Source organism: Artemia sp. Qi Xiang Cuo, chromosome 5, assembly GCF_049724085.1.
Source record: "Artemia sp. Qi Xiang Cuo chromosome 5, ASM4972408v1, whole genome shotgun sequence".
Classification (NCBI taxonomy): Eukaryota; Metazoa; Arthropoda; class Branchiopoda; order Anostraca; family Artemiidae; genus Artemia; species Artemia sp. Qi Xiang Cuo.
The window spans coordinates 75,919,070-75,942,232 of NC_142798.1; the positions used below are offsets into that span (position 1 = coordinate 75,919,070).

Below are 23,163 nucleotides of genomic sequence, written 5' to 3' on the forward strand. Positions count from 1 at the left end.
AGCAGTTGCAACATAATATTTAAAGATAACTTTATGATTAAAGTAAGGCCTCAAAAAGAAACGTGAGAACGTGGTTAATACAAAAGCCTTCGTAATCCCAAGATGAAATAATACGGACAGATAAGAAAAAAAAAGCACTTAGTTCCATAAGGCACTAAGAGATTTAAGACTCAAAGGAGGCTAGGATATTATATAGATCGAATAGCTCAGTTGTTTGGTCAGCTTCGTCGACTTCACAAGCCTTGTGAATATCACTATTGAAAAGCAGTTGCAACATAATATTTAAAGATAACTTTATGATTAAAGTAAGGCCTCAAAAAGAAACGTGAGAACGTGGTTAATACAAAAGACTTCAGTTATCCCAAGATGAAATAATACGGACAGATAAAAAAAGAAGAAAAAAAAAGAAAAAAAGGCACGTAGTTCCATAAGGCACTAAGAGATTTAAGACTCAAAGGAGGCTTGGATATTATCTAGATCGACTAGATCGGTTGTTTGGTCATTTTCTTCGACTTCAAATATCACTATTGAAAAGCAGTTTCAACACAATTTTCAAAGATAACTTTATGATTAAAGTAAGGCCTGAAAAAACTTGAGAACGGGGTTAATACAAAAGCCTTCGTAATCCCAATATGAAATAATATGGACAGATAAAAAAAAAGAAAAAGAAAGGCACTTAGTTCCAAACGGCACTAAGAGATTTAAGACTCAAAGGAGGCTAGGATATTATCTAGATCGGCTAGATCAGTTGTTTGGTCAGTTTCTTTGACTTCACGAGGCTTATAAATATCACTATTGAAAAAGAGCATACGCTTTGTAGGCTGAAACGTCGAGCAACAAGAGCCACATGCTGACAACCACAGCCTGAACACAAGTATTGAGTTCAACATGGACAAGAGCATATGGTTTCGGAGCTTGCTCTTAATGAAATTCATCATAGAAAAGGACCGTTCCACTATCGCATTGCTAATTGGCAAACTCAACAGGGTCAATGTCCACTTGGCTTAATCACGAAAAGGAAATGCCCCAACAGCATCAAGATAATATAGGACAGCTATCCAGAACTGAGACGAGTCTTTTGGGATTGTTCCTCCACACACAAATGACCAATTAACGTCCAACAGTTTCCTCCACTGATTCTCCAAGGTACTGAGATCAGTGGTAGCAACAGTTTTCAATGGCAAGTCTCCAAATCGGGGTCGAAACTGAGACAAGCAAATCACAGGAGATAAAAATTTCAGCTTTAGGAGTGAATCCAGAGCAGGATGCATTCGTTTAAGCACCACTTTAGCCGCAGTTTTCAGGAACACAAAACACCGTATTTTGATTTCGCTCTTCTGTGTGTCTGAAAGTTTAGATTTGGCCAGTTCAACTAGGAACTCGTGTCCGTAATCAACTTGATCTGGCGGCAAATAATTGATTTCGAAGTTTATATTAACCTTCAAAGACGCTGCAGATGAGCAGAGCATCCTACGCAGGAGACTTAGTATCAAACCCTGCAGCTCTTTAAAAAGACGAATTGGTCAGCGTGTGTGTGCTGAAACAGCAAGTTGACCCTTTAAAATCCGAACAGCAATGGCTTCAAGAACACAATGAAAATTCTGTTTTGCTCATCTTGATACATAGCGTGTAGCACCTTGGCAGTACAGCAACGTTCTTTCTCTTTGGCTAGACTGAGTTGTGTGGTGAGTTCTAAGTACTGCTCATATATGCGAACCAAGGCATTGTACCGAGAGAGCTAACGAGTATTCGAGGGAGAAATAATACATAAGGGTGAATTTCCATCGTTTATCAACTTAAAAACATGTTGGTATGTCTCCCTTCTAAGGGAGCTAAAGGTCAGTGCCCTCTATTGGAGAAAGGAGTAGAAATAGGTTGGCTACTTCAAAATATCTTTCCAGGACATACATCCCAGAAAGCTTAATTTTTGTAACCTAACCCCTTCCCAAGATAACAACAAATAGCTTGTCTAGAATTTTACCATATATAATTCAGACTATATATTTGCATGGGTGCCCAAAAGGGGGAATAAGGGGGCGCCTATATATATATATATATATATATATATATATATATATATATATATATATATATATATATATATATATATATATATATATATATATATATATATATATATATATATATATATATATATATATATATATATATATATATGGGCATACATCCCAGGACATACATCCCAGAAAGCTTAATTTTTGTAACCTAACCCCTTCCCAACATAACAACAAATAGCTTGTCTAGAATTTTACCATATATAATTCAGACTATATATTTGCATGGGTGCCCAAAAGGGGGAACAAGGGGGGGGGCGCCTATATATATATATATATATATATATATATATATATATATATATATATATATATATATATATATATATATATATATATATATATATATATATATATATATATATAAAAAAAAAAGAAAAAAAAAAAAAATATATATATATATATATATATATATATATATATATATATATATATATATATATATATATATATATATATATATATATATGAATATATATATAAATATATATATATATATATATATATATATATATATATATATATATATATATATGTATATATATATATATATATATATATATTCTGCATATTAAATGTATATATATATATATATTTTTCCCAAGCGGAAAAACGCAAAACGGCGAAATTATCGCGTCAAAAAATGTGTTTCTGAACCCAGTCAGATTATCCATATTTTTCTGCACATGTCTGCCAATATTCATGCTTTTACCATAAAATGCACAAACCTGACGCTTATGTACCTAACTATTTGTTTTAATTAGCGGGGAAGCATCTTAATACATATTGCAGTTTCTTGTTCATGCTTTTACCATAAATTGCACAAACCTGACGCTTATGTACCTAACTATTTGTTTTAATTAGCGGGGAAGCATCTTAATACATGTTGCAATTTCTTGTTTCGGCGTTCATATTTTCAGTGAATGTGACTCATGCGTTAAAAATATATTCTCAAGTTGAATCTTGGTTAAATATAATTTGAAAAACATTTTATAGATAAATGAAAAACTAAAATGAGTTTTTATTGTAAATTTTACGAGTAGAAATATAATTTAAAAACTATGTATCGATTAAAACACTTTTAATATGAAATTGTTATAAATTCTGTTAAAGTTTCTTCTACAACAAAAATTGAATTAAGTAAATATATACAATTTTTGAATGGCCTCAAGAATGAGATCCAGCTAACGCCGGTCTCTCTAGCTTGAGGCTGCGATTAGTATATCCTGGGTTGTCACAGTCAGTAGGAGTTTACTAGATCTTGTAAAGTCAAAGGGTCTAGTCAGTGGCTCCCCTTTTCGATCTCAATTTACCCTACTTTTTTTTATCAATTATGCCTAAAATTACCTGTATTTAGATCTGACTTCTCCCTTGAAAAAAGAGATATTTTGCCTTATATTTCCATACATTCTACACGAAAAAGACATAGCGCAGCATCAAATTGTTATTTTTACTTCAGACAATGATGCATATAACATCTTTTACACTACCGAAAACACATAAAAATGTTTAATTAAGTGTCATCTTCAGCAATTCATCGCGCGTAGCGCTTGTCTTCGTCTTGAAACCAGCGACAGCTTTCGGTATGCTGACAGTGGATGACATTTTGTCTTCGTTTTTATCCAGTAAGTGACTCGAATAAGTGAGACTAGTGTGAAATTCTCGACACTATCTCGGATGTCTGTTTTGATTAATTTCAGGTACATTGCTAAAAGGTAAAGAGAAGATCCGTAATAAACACTTTCGCAATTCCGGGTACTTGATTTCGCCACTGCAAGTCTTCAGACTAAATATCTTCATCCGGTACTTCTAAACTCACAGGTCTTCAACTTGGGCATCTCCCAAATGAAGCTCAGTGACATCAGTCATTGCCTGTGACCTCTATTCTACGTCTGTTTTCGGGAGGCAACACTTTTCTCTGAGAACAGAAAATCTCGCAAATAGAGACCTTAGAGAGTTTTCCTTCAAATTTCTTGCATTCTTTGGTTCAACCAAAGCCAAAATGTTATAAATTTTGTCTTCAAACATGAAACGGTCTTGGATCTGCTTGATTAGGACAATATAGTGTTTTCGAAAAGACTGCTAAAAGAGATCATTATTATCACTTGGCTCTTGAGCACCTACGAGTTCTTCCATTGAATCAGTTGCATCTATTCCCATATATATTTGGTCTAAAGGCAGGTTCTCACTTGAAAGGTAAGGATCCATTTCGGTAAACAAACCAACACTGCGAATATAATCCAGTTTCTTGAAGTTAGACGCAACATCATTCACAAGTTTGCTGGCACTTGCCTTTAGGGAGTGAAGAAGTGGAAGCTCAGATAGAAAACTGTGTCGAATTCGCTAGGGAGGCCTAGAGAGTAGTCCATGAATTCCAAGTATGGCTTAGTCAACTTGCTTTGTAATGCTGACAAGATAAGGTTATTGGTTACAGTAGTAGTGATAGTATAGGGAATATGAAACTTACATGGAAACTTACACCCCAGACATGAATATACAGCGCGGTTTAACCGGTACATTGACTTACCAAGGACAGTCACCTATTACTATGACTGATATGAGTTACCAGACTGGTGTCTGAGGAAACACTTAAAGTTTAGGGCCAATCGGATAGAGATGAGGCTACTCCAAATACGATAACTTGATTAGTAATTGGATTCAAATAAAGGGAGATTTTCATTGTAGTTCATATTAGTAAGAGAATTGAATTCAGAGAGAATAGTTTATTTGAGACGATATTAGTAAAGAAAATGAGTGGAACATTTACACTATTGGAGCTTCATGGTGGAGCAGGTAGAAACAGCAATGAAACAAGGGCGAGAGTACCAAAAGTGGCCGTTAAAAATAGACGAGGATGTAGACTAAGCCTTGAATGGGACGATGTGTATGCAAGATATGTGATATCATTGAGTAAATTTAAATTGGAGGAGCAATTATGCTTTGCTGCGAAAATGAACATTGAGCATATAAATAGACTTCAGGCAGCATTAGATATACTAGTGAAATATATTGAGGAAAACAAATTGAATCAGTGATTATTATTCTTGTAATTATGCTCAATAAAACTGTTTCTAAATCGAAGATATTTTTCTTTCTATAGTAGGCTAGCGTATATTTTTTAGCACAGAAAAAAAGAATCCCGATTAGTCTGAAGTTGGCTATGATACTGTTTGGACTCTAGAAAATGGATAGATATGAGAAAGAGTGAATCATGGGGAATGTTATGTTTATGGAAAAACGTTTGATTCTACATGATGATTTTCTAGAGTTGTCCATGCAACGGAAGAAATTTCCTCAGTAAATGCTTGCCGATATAATGAAAACTGATTCTCCATCATTAGACTATTGCATGAAGCTTTTACATCGGGGTCCAAAGACGTTTACACAATTTATTGACATATTAATCACAACAGGACAAAATAATATTGTGGATATGCTTTTAAACACTAACTTAGAAATTTAGGACTTTTTTCATAATAAAGATGGTGTTCAAGGATGATTTACTCCTCTCTCTCTCTCTCTCTCTCTCTCTCTCTCTCTCTCTCTCTCTCTCTCTCTCTCTCTCTCTCTCTCTATCCCACTCAATTTGTTGATAGTAACTCAGTTTCATTTTGGCGGTGAGATTGTCAACACATCTAATGTTCCACACATGTCCACTATGCATGTATACACTGGGCAGCTGGTCATTATGTGAGAATTGTACAATGATTGATGAGTATGATGAAAAGTGTAGATTATGCAAACCGTGTAAATTGCATAGAGGATATTCTGTACAAATTAAAGGTTGTAATTCCTGTCTTGAAGGGGTATGTGACTCTCATCCTAGAGGTAAATGACAAATGAAACTCAAAGAGGAAAGAAACTAACAAAATGAAAAATAAAATCAAAAAGGGTCAAAAAACGAGGATTTTGTCAGCCAGTGGCGAATAATGAAGAAGACAAAAAATGAGCAAATATTTCGACATGGACCTTCGCCAAGTCATCCTCAGTGCTAAACAAAAAAGAAGACAAAGAAAAAAATTAAAATCTAACCTTTCGAAGTTTACCCTACAAAGACAGAACAGACACCCAGTGTCTGTTCTGTCTTTGTAGGGTAAACTTCGAAAGGTTAGATTTTCGTTTTTTTTTTTCTTTGTCTTCTTTTTTGTTTAGCACTGAGGACGACTTGGCGGAGGTCCTTGTCGAAATATTTGCTTATTTTGTCTTCTTCATAGTTCGCCACTGGCTGACAAAATCCTCGTTTTTTCACCCATTTTGATTTTATTTTTTATTTTGTTAGTTTCTTTCCTCTTTGAGTTTCATTTGTCATGTATAGCCAGTGTGGTCTGAGAATGTAGTTGCGTCATCCTAGAGGGCACCTATGTTCCAATTGCGACTACGATAAATGCAATCAGTGGGAGAATACAAATCCTGGTATGATTGGAAAGAATCCTAAGTGTCATTTTAGTTTATTGCTAAGAGATTGGTATCGCCGTGGCTTTAGATTGTTCTGGAAGGAGGAGCCAGGTCAGCGATTAAACTGTTGGAACAAAAAAAGAATTTGGTTTCTACGTCATCGTTGTGAAGACAATGGCTACTATGATTATAAGCAAACTGATTTTTATTTGGCTGTGACGGAATGTGATTCGCCACTTGAGGACACTGTTTGTGACATTGCTTCGAATAGGCAAATTGAAACATGCGAGTTCTACAAAATGAATGTGAATAGTATCATTGACTATACAAAGAGATATGATAAGAGTGAAGTTACACTCTACTGCAGAAAATGAGACCCTGACATTGCAGCACATCAAGATCAGTATACCTTGAATTCATTTAATATACCAGCAGTATATGTTCACGACAAGTATCTATACGTAGAAACACAGGAAATCTAAAGAGTAGAAAAGCCGTTTTTATCATGTATATACATTATTTTTATTAATAAGTAATTTCACATACATTTTTAGAACATTTTATTCGTAGGGCACTAAAATTAATTAAACACGCTTGTAAGTATATTTTACATTAGAAAGTCATTCAATCGGGGAAAGTCAATGTAAATGTTGAGAAACTGCTTGTAGGTATAGCCACGACATCTGAACATGAAAAAGAGTAGTGCATGAAAGTCGCATGTCTCAGTCGTTAAATCCTGTATTCTTCGTTGATTTTAAATAATAGTTTTCCTACCGCTGTAAACACATCTGCTGATATTTGGAGTCTAGAACTTACCTGATAGACCAAGAAGATCAAAAAATTCGATATTATTCACTGTTTGAAAGATGCATATCAAAAGGCTTAACTTCGAAATTGATGTACTGGTGTTAACAATGATTTGGGAGATGTTAACACATGGACTGTTTTCAATGTAGTTCGATGGTATGAAATAGAAATTGTACTGGGACATGTATGGATCCATATTAAATACGCTGATTATTTGGTTTGTGTTCAAGGTGCTAGGTCTAGTAGAACACTGCCGTCGGGAGTGATTTCCCAATAGGTTTCAAATTGACTCAATGATATTAGTGTGATACTCTCAGTCAAAGCATTGGCAAATGTGCACTCTAAGTGTACATTCCCTGTTCATACTATGTTCATATCCTGGGTCCCCGACTGGTTCAAAACAATTACACCATGATATTTTGAAAACATTGAATCGGTTATTCAATTTTCAAATAGTTCAGAGTCATGATCTAGGGATTGTATGGTCAACTAATATAGAGTTCTATAGGATTTTTTGTCAAATGATAGAGTGTACAGTGGAATACCATTCACTTTGCACACAAGGCTAGATAGACCAAAAAAATTAAAATCATGGGGGATGCAGTCCAGGATCCAACGGTACTCGCACTCTTCACAAAGGCCAAAGCGAGTTTTGATGGGATTTCTCCATTGATAAATGATGAATCGGTATAACTACGAGACCCTGTGGCAATGTGACGTTGATTGGCGATCGTATGGGGGACAATAAGTTTAATGTTGCCATTGGCTCTTAGCTTTTCCACTGCCAATGCAACAGAGCTCATAACCTGTTGTTTTCGGACATTGAGAATTGCTGATGTGATAATGACATTTGCATTGGGTGCTGCAGCAAGTGTTTTTCTCAAAATAAAATTCGACGGAGCCGATTGTAACTTACTTTCAATCTTGACACTGGGGGGGGGGGGTAACCATTGGGATATATTTAATAAATCATGATTTAATTTTCCAACAAAATTATACTCCTGGGTCACTGCAGTAGCCAAATCATTGTCAGTATCGACACCTTATTTATATTCATAGCCAAATGACTGTCCTATCAACTCCGTGTATGCCTTTGAAGGCATCATCATAAAGTGTATGTAACTTGCATAGTTGAATAAGTTATCGCTAGTGCTTACTAAAGTTCCATTAATAAATACATTAATTTGTTTGAACAGGCTGTGTAGAATACAGTTTTCATAGGAGAGACCATCGACAGCAGTTGGAGTTGTATTATCTGACTTCTTCTTCACCGCAACATTTAAATCAATAAATGTTGATGACAAATCAATGAAATAGTCTTAATTGGAAAATATTTAAAAGTGTATATTTTCCGAGAGGGGTTGCTGGGGGTTAAATTGTTCATAGTAGCCATACTTGACACTGACATCAACATTTTCAGCATTGAACAGATTCAATGAGGATCTGATTGATGGATGTGATTCCCTGTGGGGGAGATAAGTCATCTTAAGAGAAGAAATCCATCTTTGATCTAACAATCCTTTTCTTTTTCTGCTTCTTATTGGCCTTCCTCGCTCTTTTCTTCAAATTTGTTGTTGACGCCCTTTGCTTCCCGCCTGGATAAAGAATGATGATTGAATTACGCGCACTAATTCTTTTCAAACTCTTCCCATTTTGCTGAGATTTTAATTACTCACCAACATATTTTCCTTAACACTCTCTTTGAAATTTTTACTCGACCCCCAGTCCTGTAGTGTTGAGGCAGCAAAATTTGATGCAGCAGGTACAAGATATTTTCTGGCAAGGGGTAATGCAGAACGAAATAGCCTAGCAAACCAGCTACCAAGACCATAGCCAGACATTGTAGTACGCCCCTTATAGTAATCCAATCCATGACCTATTTGACGTGAACTCAGAGCGCCAACATAGCAATTGATATCAGGACTGACAAATTGATTTCTTCTATTGTTCATTTTAGGCGGTGTTGACGATGATGGGTCGAAAATGACATGTAATCACAGCTAAAACTTTTGTTCTTGCTAGAGGATCACCCAATTCACTTCTTAGTGTTAACTGACAGAGTTCCAAATATGAAGTGTTTACAGGAACATAATGAAGATGCTTTATATTATAGTCATGAACAAGTTCATGAGATTTTTTTCGTTCCAGAACACGTAGGAGGGGGACATTTGAATTACCAACTCTCGACGTTTCCACAAAGGATGCGTACAGAAATATGCAAGAGTCCGAGGTGAAACCAGGTGGATAATCAGCAAAAATAACTTGATCCATCCCGTAAACAGTGCCATCGTTTTTCCCATTGATCATATTCTGTCTAAAGCCAAGAACATCTCTCAGATTACCCTTGGGATAAATGATTTCAGTTTCAACAGGTGAAGTAATGTAAATTCTATCGTATTCCTTTGAATAATAAAAACAGAATGTATCATTTGAACGATTTAATATTTTTCTATGGTTAACGCTGGACAAGTCCATCTTACCCTCCCATTCAATATATCTCAATTTGAGTCGTAGATATTTGCTTGACTAAAGTGCTTTAATCCATTTATAAACAAAAAAGAGTGACAAGTCGAATATTGTAGCTTTTATATCACGCGAACGATCCTTTCTGTAAATGTCACAGGTATTTTTTAGAATAGATTTGACAAGAGCCACTTCATACTTTCCGTCATTGAATTTAATAGCGGGGAGAGTTTCATCTAAAGATCACTTGTTTTTATTCAAGTCTTTGTAGAGAAAATCGGAAATGTTGGACATAAATGTTACATAAAAATCATTGGGCATTGTCAATATCTTCAACACCGATCCAAGAATCAAAGTCAGAGTTGTATCCTAGCCACCAAACAAGTAACTGTTTCTTACCCTTGCGAATATTAGTCCTTAATATCTTTTCAATTTGATAGATTTCACTGTTATTTTTAACTTTTTGTAGTTCATAGTCATAAAAGCAGGCGAGAATATCTTCATCTTTGGTATCGCGCAAACGATAAGTTATGGGTTTAGTGTCTAGGATTTTTGCCACTTTAAAAAGTTCAGTGGATCACAAGTAATTACCCTTTTCAAAAACATTACTTTTTCTATTAATTCGAACAGTATCACCAACATTGAATTTTTTCTTCTTCTTGACAATCGTTTCATTGGAATATTGTTTAAGAGAAGTATCAATTGTATCATGATCAGAATGATAAACTTTCGTTGGAGTTGAGTTGGACAATGATCGATGAGCTCGTTGAATATAAATCAACATGATTTTATCTAAATCATGAATAAAAGCAGGTGTATTTTTCATTGTACAATATCTTGAAATCAAAAGTCGAATAGTTCTTATCAATCGTTCAACCAATGCACCCTTTATAGGATTATGAATAAGATAGAGCGGTTTATTATATTTTTCTGCTATTTTTTCACCATTGAAGTTACCAAATTTGCTGCTAAGATCCATTTGAATTTTTTTTATACGAATCATGATCGACAACAATCCCAATAGGCTCATAACTTTTGAAGACTCTCTTTGAACGCAATAGAATGGAATATGTATGGCAAGTATTTATACAGATTACATGTATAAGTTACTTGGATGGTGCGTTGTTACGTTTCTGAAACTCATCTAGAGCTAGGTGAACTGCTTGCATTATATACAGGGGGCAAAAGGCCTTAGTTTTTCGATAATGATTAGCACGAAGCCTATGATTTCTATGCAGAGTGTAACTTGTTTCATTTTGTAGATAGTCTTGTACATTTTTAGTATGAACAACAGTGACTTTGGAAAGAGTGGTGGGGGAACTTAAACTTCCCGCTTCACCAATATTTTCATAAACACGTTCCAAAACTTTTGAACGTAAACCATTTTGAACGTAAACACGTAGTGTTACGTCCACTACCCCTTTGTATACTAGTGCTTGATGGTGGTGGTGGTGACCTTGACTTGATACGTCTTCGCTTTTGTCTAGCTATCACTAGTGTGCTCCTCCTCCTCAAATCAATGTTTCCACTAGGTGTGCTAATATTTCCCAAGATTGATTTAAAATCTTCTTCTTCTTCTTCATGATCATATTTTAATGATGTTGACGACGAGGGTGCATGTTTATTTAATATTTTTGGAATTTGCCTATTGCTAATAAGGCTTTTGGGGAAGTTTAATGTATTTAGAAGGTTGTATAGATGAGTGTCAAATGATAGTAGTCCTTTCCGGTTTGTAACCATATCGTATATTAAATCAAGTAGATTATAGCTCTTGCCCTGAGCTATAATCCCTTTCCCATTGCTGTCAACTTGAATATGATCTTGACCACTTTTCATGAGATATGTTATGAGTCGTTTACTTTTTTCACGATATTAGTGCGGCATTAGATTGCCAATGCTCGACACTATTGAATCCATTTCCTCCTTCTTTAATTTTGTTCCACCAGTGATAGCAGAAGAATCCTGAGGAGATGGCTCTATTTTTGATTTATGCCACTGGCTCTCGCATGAAAAGGCTTATGTTTGTTCACTCGGCGAAGTGCATCTTGAAGTAAAAGCAGTTTTTTATCATCCTCAATATTCTCGTTGTCAATGAATTTATTCAGGTTGTTCTCAAACTGTTCCACGGGTGAGAGAGCAAGTTCTATTGAATTCAATTTATAGGGTTTAGCCATCTAGAAAAAAACTGTTTACTATTCCTGCAATTATCGGCAATAAAAGTTTGAAAAAGCTACCGCCCGCCTGAAGAAGACGTTTCCTTTTAAAATTTTTTCCTTTCTTTTTACAGGCCAATGTACGTACAATGGAACGATCTTGCTTTGCCTGTTGCTTAACTACTTCTGGCATTTTAACATAGCCCTCAGTCAAATTTAAACCAAGTTCAGATATTAGATTAATGAAATCATTGTCAATACCATGTTTGAGTATGGCTTTCCTAAGTGGGGGTTTTGAAGTGCTTAGGACGGAAAATAAATGTCTATTTTCATGTAGTTTCTTCAGTGTCATGATGGTAACTAATACCCCTATTTGCTGTTCACGGGGAGATATACTGTAATTTCATTGTCAAAAACATCTGTGACTACACGCAGATCCTTGGGTGTATTTTGATTAAGATCCAATAGGATGTAGCCGTAGGGTTTATTAGTTGCCTGATTGTATGCTTATAACAGAAATTTAGGGGCACCGGGGTATATTTGTTTATTTAGAGTTATTAGCGAGCTAGAATCACGAACAACTCTGTAGATGATATAGTAAGCGCAATTCAATGCAAGTATTCGCATACATTTGCTCTGATGAAAGAGGTTGTGTAGAACCAGAGTAATGGAAATCCGTTCATGATGAGAGCGAATAGTGAGCAGTTGTAAAATAATCTGGGACCATTGTTCAATAGATTCAGCTAAATCGTCAATAATCAGCCAAGATTTTGGTTCAATAATGTTGAAAACATCAAGTCCCTTTATGAATTGTATCTGCACCAACCCCGATATGGAAATTGCTTTTATTTTATCGTATGACTCCTGCCAAATACTGTAACAATCGTAGATTTTTTTCGCCTTTCCACAAACATTTTATCGCAATTTTTAATTATTTTAGTTAAGAGTGTCGTTTTGCCTGACATTGATGGACCACGCAGAAACGATCTGAATGGTGTTTTAAATTGATACATGTTCCCTTCAATAGTTCACCTACAACTAACTATAGACTATAGAAGTCTAATGACTAAATAATTTCCCTATTAGTAGTAGTACTACTACTACTACTAGTCCGTTCAAGAATAATGAGAAGAACAAAATCAATAAAGAATCAAATTTTCTTTTATTATATGCATAAATCAGCACTTTATAAATAACACATTGAACATGAAAAAAAGCACATTAAACAAGAAAAATACACCTTTTTTATTTATTTATAGCAAAAATACAACATTTATTTTACATAAGCACTAGAAAAAAACACTTTAATAAATAGACATTTTTCAAAAATTTATTTTTTAAAAATACACTTAAAACAATAACATATTTTTACTTTGAAATTGGGTCCCCCCGTGGGGGGGGGCTGCTGCGGCGACCGAAGGCTGAGGGCGGCTGCTGTAGCGGCCGGGAAACGTCGCGGGGCCCACTGTGGCGGGCCAGGGTGGGTTGGAGGGGGGGGGGGCATTAAATAAATTTAAATAGTGGAATTTATGTAGAAGAAATTGCTCGCCTCGCACACATTGAACATTTTTTGTGATAGAAAGAAAAAAAAAGAATTTAAAAAACCCGCCCAACCATCCACCCAACCACCTTGTACTATTAAAGAATTTAAGTTAATTTTTGTAGACCGAGTTGTTTTCTGTGCTCTACACATTAAACTCTGTCTGAGATTAGATAGTGACCGTATGGTAGTATCTTCACACCATCCTCAAGTACAAAGACTTTCTCCGATATGGCCGACACGGCATTTTTCTTAACTCTAACTGTGTAGTTTTTAAATTGTAAAGAGCGAATCGCCATGACTTTCGCTCTTGGGACTAAACTACGTTCCACAAAGTTTCTATACACACTCATGTCGAAATTATTTTTTACAAAGTGTGTAGGTACCCCCTTGCAAACTTGTTTGATATAATTGTTTTTCGTTTCCACGCAGTATACCTTCGAACCAGGAAACACACCACTGGATATCAGATCACTACCCGTTTCAGATTTTAATATTAACTTTTGATTTCGGGCCTGGCGTTTCACTAGCTCTGGGTAGAGAGATTCATCCCAGTTGGTGTAGTCCATTCGCGAGCTAATATACTCGCCATTTTACAAATCATTCAATAAATTTTTAGTTTTAACTTTTAACAGGAGTGAATAAGTGTCCCCGTAATACACTTGAACTTGTCTCTCAATCGGTCATTGTACCTTGCATACATTATAATAAAATGACAACATGACTTTTTTAGATATTTCAGTTATTGCACTCCCGCCTGCAATATTTTTATTTAAAACAACGATTCTTTTCTTACGATGTAGGAGCACCATATTAGAGTCTATGATTGAAAACGATGTGAAGTTTGGATCCGCAATGATTCGATCACAATCTTTTGGATTGGTTACAATGTCAAGGCGAGTTCTATGTTGTATTCTTTCACATATTTTACCGAAGGCTGAGTTTAAAATGAGCTTTTAGACTTCTTTTTCAACTTTCGGTTTCGCTTGTGAACGTTTACAGACATAGGTGTCAATAAACTATCTAAAGTAGGGCTTTTGGTGAAACTGGAGGGCTCTTTGAATCTTTGTGACTTTGAAACCATTGGACACCATCCATTTCAAAAGCACGTGATGAACAACGATATTCTGTTTGGGCTTGAGGTCGGCAATTAGTTTTGTTTTGAAGGTACCCAGTGCATACTCCCATCCTCTACTAAAGATGAATTGTAGGGGCTCAGAGAGTCCTTACCCACCGGTCTATTTATGCACGGGAAAACAAAGTCTTTTACCGAGTCATGAATTACCATGGGTTTCTCCCCGTCATTTTCAAATAACCATCCCTGTGCCCCATTCTCCTCAACGCTAGCAATGTCGGGGAAATTCGAAGCACTTGGATTGTTAAGCCTTTTATAATTGCCACACGGCAAACAGTAGTGAGACATTGCCGATGGGTAAAGGGAATTCATATCCAAAAAAACTGCGTCTGACTTTTCATCGGCGTGCTGTCCGGTCGGATCAGTTTTCATGATACGGTCCCCGTGAAAAACATACCCACCCCTCATTGATATCTCTACAAACAGATGCTGATCTACATCGGCAATCAGACCCATTTCTTCTTTGCGGATTTTAAGTATCCAGTCTATCACCAGATGAGGAGTGGAAAAATAATACCCTAAGTTCAACCCAAACTCCCCATAGATTTTATCCGTATTTTTGCACACAATGTCCAGAAGAGTGATTACATCACCGTCCAAGTATAGTTTACAATAATCCCAGCCATTTTTACACCCACCATTTACCCGAACCCTGTTAGCAAATTCATAGTCACTAGTGGTGCCCTCACTCTCAGCAAGAGAATTGTATACAGCTTCGATAGGCTGTAATGATACCTCATCTAGCCTCGAGGCAGAATTTTAGTAATCATATGCATATATACCCGTTCAAGTTAATAAATCATACATTTCATCATCGGGGAAACGCTGTTTAAGGAGAGGGAACTATCAAAATTGTCGCTTTTCTGTACCTGAATCAATTGACTTAAAGATTTGAGGATGAAGTTGAAAGAGTGTAAAAAACGGATATAATTCAGGTACGTGTTATCCTTGTTAATTGTTTTCCATATGAATTCTAGCACCAGCAGCTTCTCCGATGACTTGGGTATGATATTATAAGAAAACGAACCATCTACCCATGCGTAATCTACAGCTCCCCCCTTGGCAATGCGGGCCATTGCCGGTAAAACAAACTTTAAGTCGTAATTGGAATTGTGTATAAAAACCGGTACGAAATATTGCTGTCTAACGTTTAAATTGCACGGCGGCCGAAGGCCGAGGGCGGCCGCTGCGGCGGCCGGGAAGCACCGCGGGGGCCCACTGCGGAGGGCCAGGGTGGGTTGGAGGGGGGGCATTAAATAAATTTAAATAGTGAATTTATGTAGAAGAAATTGCTCCGCCTTGCACACATTGAAAATTGTTTGTGATAATAAGAAAAAAAAAAGAATTTAAAAAACCCACCAAACCACCCACCCAACCATCCACCCAACCACCTTGTACTATTAAAGAATTTAAGTTGATTTTTGTAGACCGAGTTGTTTTATGTACTCTACACATTCAACTCTGTCTGAGATTAGATAGTGACCGTATGGTAGTACCTTCACACCATCCTCAAGTACATAGACTTTGTCCGATATGGCCGACATGGTGTGTTTCTCAACTCTAACTGTGTAGTTTTTAAATTGTAAAGAGCGAATCGCCATGACTTTCGCTCTTGGGACTAAACTACGTTCCACACAGTTTCTATACACATTCATGTCGAAATTATTTTTTACAAAGTGTGTAGGTACCCCCTTGCAGACTTGTTTGATATCCTTGCTGTGCGTTTCCACACAGTATACCTTCGGCCCAGGAAACACACCACTGGATATCAGATCGCTACTCGTTTCAGATTTTAACATTAACATTTGATTTGGGGCCTGGCGTTTCACTAGCTCTGGGTAGAGGGATTCATCCCAGTTGGTGTAGTCCATTCGTGAGCTAATAATATATTGACATGAGTTTTTTAGATATTTCAGTTATTGCACTCCCGCCTGCAATATTTTTATTTAAAACAACGATTCTTTTCTTGCGATATAGGAGCACCGTATCAGAGTCTATGATTGTGAACGATGTGAAGTTTGGATCCGCAATGATTCGAGCACAATCCTTGGGATTGGTTATAATGTCGCATCGACTTCTGTTTCCTACACTTTCGCACAGATTAGCGAAGGCTGACTTCAAAATGAGTTTATAGACTTCTTTTTCAACCTTCGTTTTCGCTTGTGAACGCTTACTGACAAAGGTGTCAATTAACGTATTCATGTAAGGCTTTTGATCAAATTGGAGGGCTCTATGAATCTTTGTGACTTTGAAACCATTGGACACCAGCCATTTCAATAGCACGTGATGAATAACGATATTCTGTTTCGGGTTGAGGTCGGCAATTAGTTTTTTTTTGAAGGTACCCAGTGCATACTCCCGTCCTCAACTAAAGATGAATTGTAGGGGCTCAGAGAGTCTCTACCCATCGTTATAGTTATGAAAAGAAAAACAAAGTCTATTAAGAAGTCTTGGATTTAATTTGGTATTTCACCGTCAATTAAAAAAAAACATCCCTGTGCCCCATTCTCCTCAACGATACAAATATCGGGGAAATTATAAGCACATAGATTGTTAAGCCTTTTTTAATTGCCACACGGCAAACAGTAGTGAGACATTGCCGATGGGTAAAGGGAATTCATATCCAAAAAAACTGCGTCTGACTTTTCATCGGTGTGCTGTCCGGTCAGATCAGTTTTCATGATACGGTCCCCGTGAAAAACATACCCACCCCTCAGTGATCTCTATACAAACAGATGCTAATCTACATCGGCAATCAGACCTCATCTACATTCTACTGATCTACATTCTTCTTTGCTGATTTTAGGTATCAAGTCCATCACCAGATGAGGAGTGGAAAAATAATACCCTAAATCCAACCCAAATTACCCATAGATTTTATCCGTATTTTTGCACACAATGTCCAGGAGAGTGAGTACGTGACTGGCCAAGTATAGTTTACAATAATCCCACCCATTTTTACACGCCCCCTTTGCCCAAACCCTCTTAGCAAATTCATAGTCGCTAGTGTTGCACTCACTCTCAGTAAGAGAATTTTAAACAGCTCCAATGGGCGGTAATGACACCTCATCTAGCCTCGAGGCAGAGTTGTAATTATCATATGCATATATGCACTTACACGCTAATAAATCATACATTTCATGATCGGGGAAGCGCTTTTTAAGGAGAGGGAAGCTTTCAAAATTGTCGTTTTTCTGTACCTGAATCAATTGCCTTAAGGATTTGGGGAAGAAGCTGAAAGAGTCTAAAAAACGGATTTTATTCAGGCACCTCTTACCCTTGTCAACTGTTTTTCACGTGAATTCTAGCAGCAGTAGCTTCTCCGATGATTTGGGTATGATATTATATGAAAAAGAACCATCTATCCATTCGTTATCTACAACTCCCCCCTTGGCAATGCGGGCCAACGCCGGTAAAATAAACTTTAAGTCGTAATTGGAATTGTGTATAAAAACCGGTACGAAATATTGCTGTCTAATGTTTACATTGTACGACTGATGTGCAACCCCTCTAAAGTTACTACCCCCGATGTAATTTCCTGCCACAAATGATCATGGTCGATCACCTTAACCTCCCCTCATCCCCAACACCATCATCAAATTCTCCCTTGCAAACCCAACATATTATACGATTTTTAATGGCCAATCTGTCATCTGGTGACAGGAGCATAGAAAAGTTTGTGTAACGAAGGCGCGAAATTGCACCGTTCGCTGTTTTGATTAGACTGAACAATACCGAGCGCATGAATTCTTCACCGCCCAACGACTCAACTACTTCCAGCACGTGTATGGTATTACTGGAATCTTTTTGCGCTTGAGCGTAAGAGACCCCTATGGATTCATGTATTTTAATACGATTTGGATCTGACGAATCGTACACGTCTGTGAGTCTCACCTCGCAGTCTAAAGGGATCTTATTGCTCTACGGGAGCGTGTTTTGGAAATTCTTAAAACGTAAGATCGCTCTATCACCACTTACCGTTTCCACAGCCTGGTTTCCATGACGTTTACAGTGTTTCATGTGATACGTTAACTTTAAATCAGAGCGAAATCTTGAGAGACATATCGGACAGTAATAACATACACCATCCCGCTTTTTACCCTCACATAAAACCCTACTAATGTCTGTAATTGGATTAAAATGTCCAATTGAATCAGGCTCTGTGGGTGGTGTGTATAAAAGCCACACCCAATACTCCACTGATTCAATCGACGGAGCCCTCAATGGAAATAATAAACCTTTCTTATCGGAACGCTGACCCTCCTCAAATTCTGTTTCATACTGCAACACCGTTACGCCAACCTTAAAATAGGCAATAGCCCGTTCACAAATATCTATTCCTTTAAATATTATGAAAAATTGATCATTTAAACAATTTAAATCTCCTTTAGAAAACTTTGATCCCTCCATACCATTAACTGCTAATTTGTCCAACTTTTTCTTAGATGAATCTTTTTGAAGAGGTCTATAGGCACAATCAAAAATGCATACTTGAAACACTGTAGCCTCGCATCGAAACAGATTCGTTGTACCCCCTGACACCCCTCTAAATCTGAATGATATTTTAAAACTATAGCCCTTCCCCCAGCCCCACCACCTCTTAAAATAAAATCCTTTTTAAACCTACAAATATTAATGTTTAAACTCTCAATAAATAAAACCACCGACCCGCTACCCCCTCGTTATAATTATCCAGTTTAGTTTTAATGCTATTAACCCAATATAAAAAAACCTCCTCATAATTTGATAAAAGCGGGCAAATTGCCAATATCTCTGTGTGCAAGTATTTCGAATACAGCTCGCTCGCATTTTCATTAAAAAAATAAATTTTTAGTGTTATTTATGCTTTTAAACTAACCCCCACCCCCACACCACCATTTGCTGCTTAAGAAGGGCTCGAATCTTGTTAACATGTACACGGGTAATGTCCATGGGATTTGTTATTGTGTCCCCGGAAACCAAAGGGTTGAAGGGGTCACCGAATTTGGCACTGTAGACTTTTGTATGGTGCAAGGCAGAGTTGGAAAGAAAAAAATCTGGAAGTGGGGGTATTATAACATTACTATTACTACTACTACTACTACTGCTACTACTACTACTACTACTACTACTACTACTACTACTACTATTACTACTACTACTACTACTACTACTACTACTATTACTATTAGCAGTAGTAGTATCATTAATCACAATGGTGGGGAGTGGCATAGGATCGTCAATAACACCTCCCCCAATCTATTCAATTTCATTTGTTTGACGTGAGGTGAAATCGTCTAGGTTACTTAATATATCTTCCAGGGTGTTTGGGGATAGCTGATTAAGCCAGCCTGTATTTTCTTAGATGGAATTTCTTTAAGAGGACCCGGTTTAGATGCATTAGTACTACTCCTACTAACATAACCTAAATGCTCTCTCATAAATCTATCTGTCCATTCCGGGTCCTCCACCATGTCTATGTCACATGTTAGATCATCTAGGCTGGCCTTGTCCCCAAAACAATCATTAATAAAAACCCTATGCCACTCCATGTTGTTAACAAGTAGATTATCATCATCATCCCTAAACTCTAGGGATGGTCTAATGGCTGGTTTATGTTCACTAAAAATAGATTCTTCAGTACTCGATGGTGGTGCTGGTGGTGCTAATTCAGCGATCTATAAAAAACATGGTTTATTTTCCATCTTAAATTTCCATTACTTTATAAAGTTAAAAAACTTTGTCAATTTTTAATAGTCATTGTCCCACCACCTGAACAATTAAGAGAAACAAAGATACATGAGATATGTCTTTCATAATGACAACAGAAAAGTAATGTCAAATGAAGAAGTTTTTTTTGTAGAGTTGAATAAAAGGGTTTAGTCAGGAAAATGAAGCCTTATTCTAGAAGCCTTATTCTTACAGCTTAAGTTAGAACAAGAAAATGACGTATAAAGCTAATAGTTTTATTCAGATAATATATATAATGTTCAGAATAAAAATGCAACATACGGATCTAACTCCGGTGTTTGCCCCTCCTGATCGTAGTTCTCCACAAAACTCACCCATCGTTCAACCGAGGTAGTATGTTCTATAAAATAGACCTCTTCAGCCCCGGTTAATGGGGATGCATCCCATACATCGGATGGTGGTGGTGATATATGTTTTTTCTTTTTCTCAATAATTCGAATTTTCCTCTGTGGGATGGTGATGGAGGTGGTGAAGTTGGTGGTAGCAGTAAACCTGGACTAAATAAATCAATTGTAAGAAAAAGAACTTTTTGTCCTTCCGAATCAACAATTAAAGTGTCCCCCCATCACCCCCTCTTTTTCTATAACGATCCCTATGACTTAATACATGCGACTGGCTGATTTTAAATTATTAAGAGTGAAAAGAAGAATTGCTGAATGCTATAACATAAAAATATAAAAGGGGGTATCTAACCCCTTGGTTGGCACTAATTCATCCATCGTGATCTATTTTCATATGCAAATTTGCAAATGTCTTATAATTTTTTTTTTTTCACCCCACTCCTCCACTCTTTTTTTACAAAAATTAGCCCCCCTTGAGAAAATACATATACACTTATAAGTAGCTGATTTGAAATTATTATTATTATTATTATTATTATTATTATTATTACTCGAGATAGATTAGTGATTTAAATTCTCAGGGTTTCCAGCTATTTTAGATTTTTAATTAAAAATGTTTTAAATTTTGAAATTCTTAGATATTCAATTCAAACATTTAAATCTCGATATGTCTGATGAACACAAAAATAAAAAATTGATGTTTGGTTCAAATTTAAAATAATTTAAGAATATTGTCCGGAAAGAAACTTTGATTTACAGACAACTAATCCTGGAAGTATGACAGGATGGCATGTACTAAAATAAGTATAAAAATCGTCAGCTATATATATATATATATATATATATATATATATATATATATATATATATATATATATATATATATATATATATATATATATATATATATATATATATATATATATATATATATATATATATATATATATATATATATATATATATATATATATATATATATATATATATATATATATATATATATATATATATATATAACAGTATATACAATTTTACGGACAAATATTTACAGTCCTTATTCATACTAAATAAAAAAAAACAAAAGAACAAGTTCTTTCAACTGAAAGTAAGGAGCAACATTAAAACTTAACATCAGCAGAAATTATTACGCATATTAGGGGGTTGGCCCCTCCTCTATACCTCGGTCTTTACGCTAAAGTTTTTTTTTGAACTTTTAAAGGAGTTTATTATTCTAATTAAACTGCCTTTGTGATAATTTCTGTTGATGTTAAGTTTTAATGTTGCTCCTTACTTTCAGTTGAAAAAACTGTTGTTGGACAAATTTATATTTAATAAATTTAGACAAATTTAATTTCTGATCTTTTTCTAAAAAATGCTGGGAAATCTGGCTCCCACTCCATAGAAAATTCCCTTCCCCCACGAAAAATTCCTCCATAGAGAGATACTCCCACTTAAATCCCCCTCCCTTCCCCTCCACTAGAAAATTGCCCCTAAAATACGTGTGTATACATCCCCTAAATAGATTTTATTGTCAATTGCATTAAGTCTGGTTTCACTGCATTGCATATTATTTACAAGTCAAACTCGAAAAAGTCCTATTAACCTCAATCATAGAAAGAAATCAATTTAATAAACTATTATATAAATTTCAGAATATCTATTTGCACTTACGTCAAAAATCACAGCTAGGTCGTTAGATACTCTCCTGTCTTGAATGAATGCGTATTGGATTACACTCCTCCTGTCTTGACGGGGTGCATATTGAATTACACTCTTCATCTGGGTGTTCATACTTTTGCTCGTGTTATCAATCTTCGAGCGGATTTGGCTCCTTGTCGTTTGTGTTGTATCAGTTTCCTGGAATCAAAAAATAATTTCAGTTAAAAAAAATGTTGATATTTTTTCAGAATATTAATGGTGGGCTTGTACCCCTCACACTCCCCTAAATTAGCAATTAAAACCCTCTTCCTCCATCCCCTGCCTCTAATAAATTTATCTAGCTTTAATCGTATCAAATATATGCTTTGGCATCAAAATACATGTCACCTATTTTAAAATGCTTTTCTTATTATAACAGCTTGCTAGACGATTAACATTCGTAATGTATTTAAGGGAATGAACCTCAATTATCGTACAATGTTAAAACCGTAGATAACCCGATATATGCGAAATTGCAAATGTCTTATATTTTTTTCACCCCACTCCTCCACACTCTTTTTTTCTACAATAATTAGCCCCCCTTGAGAAAATACATATACACTTATAAGTAGCTGATTCGAAGTTATTATTATTATTATTATTATTATTACTCGAGATGGATTAGTGATTTAAATTCTCAGGGTTTCAAGCTATTTAGATTTTTAATTAAAAATGTTTTAAATTTTGAAATTCTTAGATATTCAATTCGAACATTTAAATCTCGATATGTCTGGTGAACAAAAAAATAAAAAATTGATATTTGGTTCAAATTTAACATAATTTAAGAAAATTGTCCGGAAAGAAACTTTGATTTATAGACAAC

The 23,163-nt window shown here is 35.8% G+C and overlaps 1 pseudogene; it reads right to left on the bottom strand.

Annotated features, from left to right (window-relative positions):
- Nucleotides 1–701: 701 nt before the first annotated feature.
- Nucleotides 702–1,630, bottom strand: LOC148952537 (uncharacterized; annotated as a pseudogene).
- Between the last annotated feature and the right edge of the window lie 21,533 nt (nucleotides 1,631–23,163).